Source organism: Dipodomys ordii, unplaced genomic scaffold, assembly GCF_000151885.1.
Source record: "Dipodomys ordii isolate 6190 unplaced genomic scaffold, Dord_2.0 Scaffold86, whole genome shotgun sequence".
NCBI classification, from domain to species: Eukaryota; Metazoa; Chordata; class Mammalia; order Rodentia; family Heteromyidae; genus Dipodomys; species Dipodomys ordii.
Window position 1 is genome coordinate 1,412,866 of NW_012267302.1, and position 8,474 is coordinate 1,421,339.

Genomic DNA, 8,474 nt, shown 5'->3' on the forward strand with positions numbered 1-8,474 from the left:
ATTAGTCACTAAAGTCAGTCATATACAAAGGGTGGCTTAGCAAAACCCAAGTACAAAAAAGCTGTTCATTATCTCAACGTAAAAGTTGTTAATGAATTGGTGGCTCATGCCTATCATCCTAGCTACTCAGATGTGAAGATCCAGCTCTAAGACAGCCTGGGAAGACAATTATCTCCAATTAACCAGTAAAAACCTGAACTAGAGGCTTGGCTCGAGAGAGAGTGCTAGCTATGATGAAAAAAAAATTAGCATTACTGGGCACTGGTGGCTCATGACTGTAATCATAGTTACTCAGGAGGCTGAGATCTGAGGATCATTGTTTGAAGCCAGCCCAGGCAGGAAAGTTTGTGAGACTCATATCTCCAATTAACCACCAAAAAGGCAGATGTGGAGCTGTGACTCAAGTGGTAAAGTATGCTAGCCTTGAGGGGGAAAAAAATAAAACAAAAATGCTCAGGGACAGCATTAAGGCCAAGTTCAAACCTCAGGACCAGCACACACACACACACACACACACACACACACACACACACACACACACACACACACAAATTCTAAAACAGAATATTGTAGAACAAATATTTCCTACTTTGAAAGCAAATCTCTAATTTTTGCTAGTTTTTCTTTTGTGAAACATCAAATCAATTAAAGACAAGATTGGTTACCCTGCAATTATCTAAAGAGAGAGAGAGGAGAAAGAGAACAAGATGAACTGAATGACTATTCATTTGATAATCTGGGAAAACAGCGAATATAAATCATATTATGTCACTATTAAATCCAAATATCTGACACTTTATTTTTATTATATAGATACAATAAAGAATATTTATTTAGCACTCACTAACCACTTAGTAACATGCCAAGAACAGTGAGGAATAAGGTTGCACTGGACTTAGAATTTTAGATGGCATTCTTTGTGTGTGTGTGTGTGTGTGTGCGCGCGCGCGTGCGTGTACATGTGTGTTAGTCCTGGGGCTTGAACTCAGGGCTTGGGCAATGTTCCTGGGCTTCTTTTGCTCTACCACTTGAGCATAAGTTCCACTTCTGGCTTAATTTGGATAGTTTATTGGAGATAAGAATCTCATGGACTTTTCTGCCCCTGCTGGTTTTGAACCATGATCCTCAGATCTCAGCCTCCTGAGTAGCATGGATTACAGGAGAGAACCTCTGGTGCCTGGTTTAGGTGGTCTTCTTAAAGAGAAGTTATGAAATTTTTTTCTTGGTAATCACTTTAGTAAAAAGCTCAGAGGTGGGGCTGGGAAGGTGGCTCAGTGGTAGAGTGCTTGCCTTGCATGCACGAGGCCCTAGGTTCGATTCCTCAATACCACATAAGCAGAAAAAAAAGCCGGAAGTGGTACTATGCTCAAGTGGTAGCACACTAGCCTTGAGCTGAAGAGCTGAGGGACAGTGCCCAGGTCCAGAGCTCAGGCCCCATGACTGGACCACCCCCCCCCAAAAAAAAAAACAACAACCTCAGAGGTATCTAAGAATAAAACTAGAGTAAGATAATCCCATAAACCCCATGAATGTTAAAATGAAAACTAGAAGCAGCTCAATTTACAGCTCAGGTTGTAGTTTCTGAGTCTATTGGTAGGTGGTTTGAACTGAGATGCCAGCCACGGCAGGAAAGTATGTGAGACTCAACTCCAGTATACTACTCAGAAAAGGCTGGAAGTGGCACCATGGCTCAAGTGATAGAGTGATAGCCTTTAGCCAAAGAAGCTCAGTGACAGCAGGTAGGCCTTGAATTCAAGCTCCAGGAACAGTGTACATGTGCACGCATGTGTGCGCACACGTGTGTGCACGTGCACGTGCACGCACATGCACAACACACACGCACAACACACACACTCACACACACAGAGGCAGATGTGCTGGAGCATCCCTTAATCTTAGCTACTTGGGAGGTAGAAGCAGGAGGATCTTGAAGTCTAGGCAAGCCTGGAAAAAGTTAGCATTGAGACCCTGTCTCACAAACAAAATATAAACAAAAGGGTAAGGGAGTATAGCTCAGGGTAACACACACTTGCCTTACTTATTATTAACGTAATTAGTTTGTTAATTAATTAAAATACTTGAATAAGCATTTTACCAAACAAGATATAGAATGGATGAGCATATAAACTGAAGCTCAGCACCTTTAGTAATAGGAAAATGCACATTAAAATCACAATGTCAGGGGCTGGGACAGCGCCCAGGCCCAGAGTTCAGGCCCCACGACCAGACCCCCCCCCCAAAAAAAATCACAATGTCAGAATGACTAATACAAAAGGCAGACAACAGCAAATGTTGGTGAGGATGTGGAAAAATAAAACAGTATGGCTACTTAGGAGAATGATCTGAGGACTACCAAGTTTGAGACATGACCTGAAAAGTAACTAAAGCAAAAAGGGCTAGAAGTGTGGCTCAAGTGGTAGAATGTCAGCCTAGAAAGTGAAACACCATGAGCTGAAACTCCAATATTGTCAAAAGCAAATAAACAAAATTAAACATAAATATAACATATGAGCCAGCTCTCCTACTCCTCCTTTATTTATTTATTTTTTCTGACAACACTAGGGCTTGAATTTAGGGCCTAGGCATATCCGTTAACTTTTTTGCTCAAAGCTGGTGCTCTACAACTTGAGTCACAGTTCCACTTTTGGCTTTTTTTTTTGAGGTGGTTAGTTGGAGATAGTCTCATAGACTTTCCTGCCTGGGCTGGCTTCAAATCTCAATTCTCAGATCTCAGCCTCCTGAGTAGCTAGGATAACAGGAATGAGCCACTACTAGTACCAGGCTCTTAGGAATCTTTTTTTTTTTTTTGCCAGTCCTGGGCTTGAACTCAGGTCCTGGGCACTTTCCCTAAGCTTCTTTTGCTCAAGGCTAGTGCTCTACCACTTGGGCACAGCACCACTTTTGGCTTTTTCTGGGTATGTGGTACTGAGGAATTGACAGGGCTTTATGCATGCTAGGCAAGCACTCTACCACTGAGCTACCTTCCCAGCCCTCCTCGGAATCTTAAGAGAGAAACAAAGGTCCTCATAAAAACCTGTGTGTAAATATTCATAGCAATATTATTCATGACAGCCCAATTCAATTCAACAACAAAACAAAAGTAGCATATCTAAACAGGGATTTTTTTTTTTTTTGTCAGTTGGGGGGCCTGAATTCTGGGCCTGGATGCGGTCCTTGAGCTCTTCAGCTCAAGGCTAATATTCTACCACATTAAGCCACAGTGCACTTCTGGTTTTCTGGTGGTTAATTGGAGATAAGAGTCTCATGGATTTTCCTTCCCAGGCTGGCTTTGATCTGCGATCCTCAGATCTCAGCCTCCTGAGTAGCTAGGATTATAGGCATAAGCCACCAGCGCTCAGATGGATGGATTTTATGGTAGACAAATATACCTCAATATAGTTGTTTTAAAAACTAAAAGGCAGCTAGAGAAGATGAGAATAAGGATGAGGGAAATGTGGCTTCCTCTGGAGATGGTGTTGGCAGGCCAAGGATGAATGCAAACACAGTATAATGAATGAGGCCCTTGCCCTGGCTTTAAATCAGTCATAGCAAATTCATCTGCCAGGAGTCAATTCAATTGCCCAAGTTTCCTCTATGGCCCATTGAAAAGATAAAATAGCTTTCTTCCTTCTTTCTTATATAACATGCCTCTCACCTAGCTTATCATCTATCCTCTTTATGGAGATGCTTCATAAAATAAAGCCCCAGACTTCTCTTCAATTGCAGCCTGGCAGCAGGGAAAATTACACCCTTTCTGCTACTTATATTTCTACAAGTAGTTCATGTTCCTAAAACATCATTTTCTTCATATATTCATCTCTCCTACTGACAAAATGTTAGTGATTTCCTGTTGCCTCCTGGATAAATTCCCAAGCTTCTCAGTCTAGGACAAAAGGCTTCCCACCATCTCTTCCATAACTTGATTTACCAGTTTTTTCCCTTAGAACTGCAGGCTGGACCCTGACAACAATGGCTTCTTGTTTCTCCCAAAACCTGTGCTTTTTCAAGTCATGAGAGATAAGCAGCAACAATGATCAGGATCATTAGTGCAAAGTTTATGGGCTCTAGAAGAAAACAGACCTTCCTGGCTTTGGATCCTGGTATCACTTTGTAAGACAATGTATGATCTCTCCTAAATAACTAAGGCTTATACGCATAGCTGTTAAACAGGATTCTTGTGGTAACTAGGGAAAAGACAGGAAAAATGTTCAGCATATAGGTATGGTAGATAGTGGGCAGCATTAAGCCAGCAGACTCATGTCTATAGAACTAATGATTATGAATTCTTTTTTTTTGTTGTTGTTGGTTGTGGGCACTGTCCCTGAGCTCTTCTGCTCAAGGCTAGCACTCTACCACTTGAGCCACAGCATCACTTCTGGCTTTTTCTGCTTATGTGGTGCTGAGGAATCGAACCAAGGCAAGCACTCTACTATTGAGCCACCTTCCCAACCCCATGAACTTATCTTACTAAACTCTGATATAGACTCTCTTCTCTGGCACGTGTAGAATCTTGAGGGCTAGGAAAGAGGAAAGGCTGAGGTAAATGAAACTGGGGAAACTTTGAGAAACAAATACCTAGACCTGCCCATGGAGCTTCTGATTTAATTGGTTTAAGGAAGGTCCTTACAACCACATTTCCTTAAAATTCCCCTACTAATCCTATTGTTGAGAAACATTGCTTCAGAAAAAGTGCTTAGAGAAAGAACATTTTGCTATGGGAATGACAGGTCCTGGAAGAGGAACCTGCCTTGCATTTTAGTCAAGGTTCTGGGTATACCATTGATTTATTTTTCTCTGTCTCTATATTCTCAAAAGAACAATGGTACCTAACAAGGTTGACAGAAAGTCCAAAACAAACAAATGGGAGAGGAAGAAGGAACAGAGAAAAAGAGAGAGAGAGAGAGAGAGAGAGAGAGAGAGAGAGAGAGAGAGAGAGAGGAAGGTGGGGGAAGCTGTCATGTATTACAAGGCCATTAGGTTATATGCAAGTATTTTTTGGTCTGGTTTGACAGTGCCAAATGAAAACTTACACAATTAGAAAGCAGATGGTGATTCCTTCTGAAAGGAAAATAGTTCTAGAGAGATGGACTAGTAACCTGAGGAGAAAGGCCCTTTATTAACTCTTATTTTAGTTAATTGTTGTGTTCACAACTATTTAATCAACAGGAAAGGACAATCGATCTTAATCTCTTAGCTGAGCAGGCTAGAAATTCTGGCCAGAAATAATTTAGCACTGCAGACTTCCAATTTCACAGAATTTGTCCTTTCACTGCAGAGCTCTTTTGCAAGGTCTTCATGTCCAAAATCAACTTTTGCCAAAGCTAAGACATTATGCCTTCAAGGGAGATGACTCTAACTCAATTTATTGCTTTTAAATATAAACTCATCATAAAATATGAATTACCTATCATGATAGATAGCTAATTTAAGGCCAAATCAATGTGTTGGGCCAATCTTAAAAGTAAATCTGGTTAGGCTGGAGATACAGCTTAGTGGTATAACACTTGTTTTAGCATGTGTGAGGGTTCAATCGCAGCACAAAAGCAAGCAATCAACAGCCCCTTCCACAAAAACCATATGCCAATAGAAAGGAGTGTTTCCTAATGCAAGTCCTGTGCTTCCAGCAGAGTAGCTAAAAAATCCACTGAACACTTGTAATCAATTTTCTGAAATTACTATTTCCACAAACACAAGCTGGGGAATGGATGGTGTAGGAGTGCTCTCTGGGAGAGAAGTGTTTTTCTCCCTCACTTTCCAGTAATGACAAGATTTCCTCACAGCCCAGAGAACACGTGCTGCAGGAACAGGCTGAGTTGGGAGCAGCTGGCACCTTCTTTCTGAGCCTAGCCTGTGCTTGATTGTAGTCCACAGCGTGGGGCAAAGATCTTTTCAGCCTTTCAACATCCAAGAGAAGGAGGAAAACGTGGCTGAGCAGTGCTTTCCAGCAACAATGGTGGAAAATGCTACTTATGTAGGACTTCTTACATAAACAAGAAAACTGGGAGAGCCGGGCGCCTGTGGCTCACGCCTGTAATCCTAGCTACTCAGGAGGCTGAGATCTGAGGACTGAAGTTCTAAGCCAGCCCTAGATAGAAACTCAGTGAGACTCTTATCTCTAATTAACCATCAGAAAACTGGAAGTGGCGCTGTGGCTCAAGTGGTTGAGCATTCACCTTGAGCTGAAGAGCTCAGTGACAGCGCCCAAGCCCAGAGTTCAAGCCCCACAACTGACCAAAAAAAAAGGAAAACTTGGACAAACACTAGCTATCCTATTACTTATGTCCAGTAATTGAGTTTTTTAAGCTTGAATGGTCCTACTGAAAGCATCTGGGATAAACTCAATTTTGGAACAAATAAAGTTAAATAATTTGTCTCTAATGACCATAGGTGCCTCCCCAAAACAAAGACTAAAAAACGTATGAACAAAAAGGATGATTTCTTAATTCCTCATTGCCTCCAGCAAAGAGGAAGACTCAAGACTTTCAAAAAGCTCATGTCTACCATATCACACTACCTTGGACAATCTCCCATTGAACATTTTTAGTGCCAGCTCATGGTCAGTAATAAGGAGATAAGGCTGGGAATGAGAAGATCTGGGTTGCACTTTAGTACAGCACTGTTGTGTGTGTATGTGTGTGTGTGTGTGTACATGCTTGCTCATGTGTGTGATTTTGGAAGTCAGGTTTCTGCTTCAGTTAGTTCACCGCAGCTGGCAAGGCTCACCAGGTGCAGTGGGTGCTGAAGGATGTCAGAGAGCAGTGCTGATTGGAGAATGCACAAATCCACTGTCTTCAAGCTCAGTGCTGCTCTAGACTTGTTCTCATCTCTTCCTAAATTTTCTTCTTTGTTTTTTTCTTTTTTCTTTTTGCCAGTTCCTGAACTCAGGGCCTGGGCACTGTCTCTGATCTTCTTGCTCAAGGCTAGCACTCTAGAACTCAACCACTTGAGCCACAGGGCCACTTCTGGCCTTTTCTGTTTATGTGATATTGAATAATCGAACCTAGGGCATCATGCATGCTATGTAAGCACTCTGCCATTAAGCCACATTCTCAGCCCTTCCTAAATTTTCTACAAATATTACTATCAGTCTTTTTGTTCCAACACTTGCTCCTTCTCAAATTGTTCTCCATAAAGTATTTTGGAGACTGTCTGTTTTCCAAATGCTGGGATTATAGGTGTGTACTACCATGCTACATAGGGCTATTCTGTCAACATATACACAACTGAATCATTTCACTTCTCAGCTGTTTAGTAGCTTCTCATGTCACTGTGAATGAAGACTACTCTCCTTTTGTAACTATAACAAGTGTGTCCTGGTCCTACTTTCTCTTTCTCTCTCTCTCTCTGACTTCTTCTCAGTCATTTTCCTTATTGTTCAGTATAATTGAACCACACTAGTCTCTGTTCAGTTTCTCACGTGAGCCATGTTGGCCTTTCCAATGTGGGATGAAAGTTGGTGGCTCCATCTCACCTCTCCATATTCATGTGTGACTGTATTCGGAGACAGCGCATCAAAGAAAATAATGAAATTAAGTGAGGTCTCAAGGGAGGTCCCTAATATCATAGGATTAGTTTCCTTATAAGAAAAAGCATCTGTCTCCCCATGCATGAGGAAAGCCCTTGTGGAGACAGTTTTCAGACCTATGAAAAAGTAAATTTCTGTTGTTAAAACCACTCAGTGTGTGGTGTTTTGTTATAGTGGCCAGAAGAGACTAATAAATTGCCTCAGAGATTTTTTCATACAAGTGATTTCCCTCTGCCTAGACCTGTCTCTTCTTTCTTCCATCCTTTCTGTCTCTCTCTTGTTTCTTTTCCTTTCTACTTTCATTTACAATGTCTTCTAACTGGACCACTCTACCAAGCAGCTCTTCTGTAGCTCACCAATTATTACTATTTCACCACAGCCAACAGATGTGTTCATCTTTTTTTTTTCCCCTTCCTTCAGCTGTGGGACATAAACTCCGGGCTTGGGTGTGGTCCCTGAGCTCTTTTGCTCAGGGACTTTGATCCACAACTCTACTTCCAGTTTTCTGGTGTACATTGAAGGTAAGAGTCTTATGAGAACTTTTCAGCCTGGGTTGGCTTCGAACCATGATCCTCAGATCTCAGCCTCCTAAGTAGCTCAGATTATAGGCATGAGCCACTGGCCCTCAGCTAGATGTGTTCATCTTTACCTTAGTGGACCTTCTGTTAAATGAGACATTGTAGATTCTTCAGCTCTCCAATCCTCTTCCTTGGCTTTGATTTTACTACTCTCTCTAGGCATTCCTCCAATTCTTTTTTTTTTTTTTTCAGTCCAGTCATGGGGCCTGAACTCTGGGCCTGGGCGCTGTCCCTCAGCTCTTCAGCTCAAGGCTAGCGCTCTATTACTTGAGCTACAGCGCCACTTCCGGCTTTTTTTCTTTTTGCTTATGTGGTGCTGAGGAATGGAACCCAGGGCCTCATGCATGCAAGGCAAGTGCTCTACCACTGAG

General features: G+C 42.0%; 1 protein-coding gene across 1 annotated transcript in view; it reads right to left on the reverse strand.

Moving 5' to 3' along the window:
• Positions 1 to 8,474, reverse strand: part of Micu1 (mitochondrial calcium uptake 1) — a 146,148-nt gene that overhangs the window by 18,240 nt on the left and 119,434 nt on the right. The gene's annotated exons all lie outside the window — the stretch shown is intronic.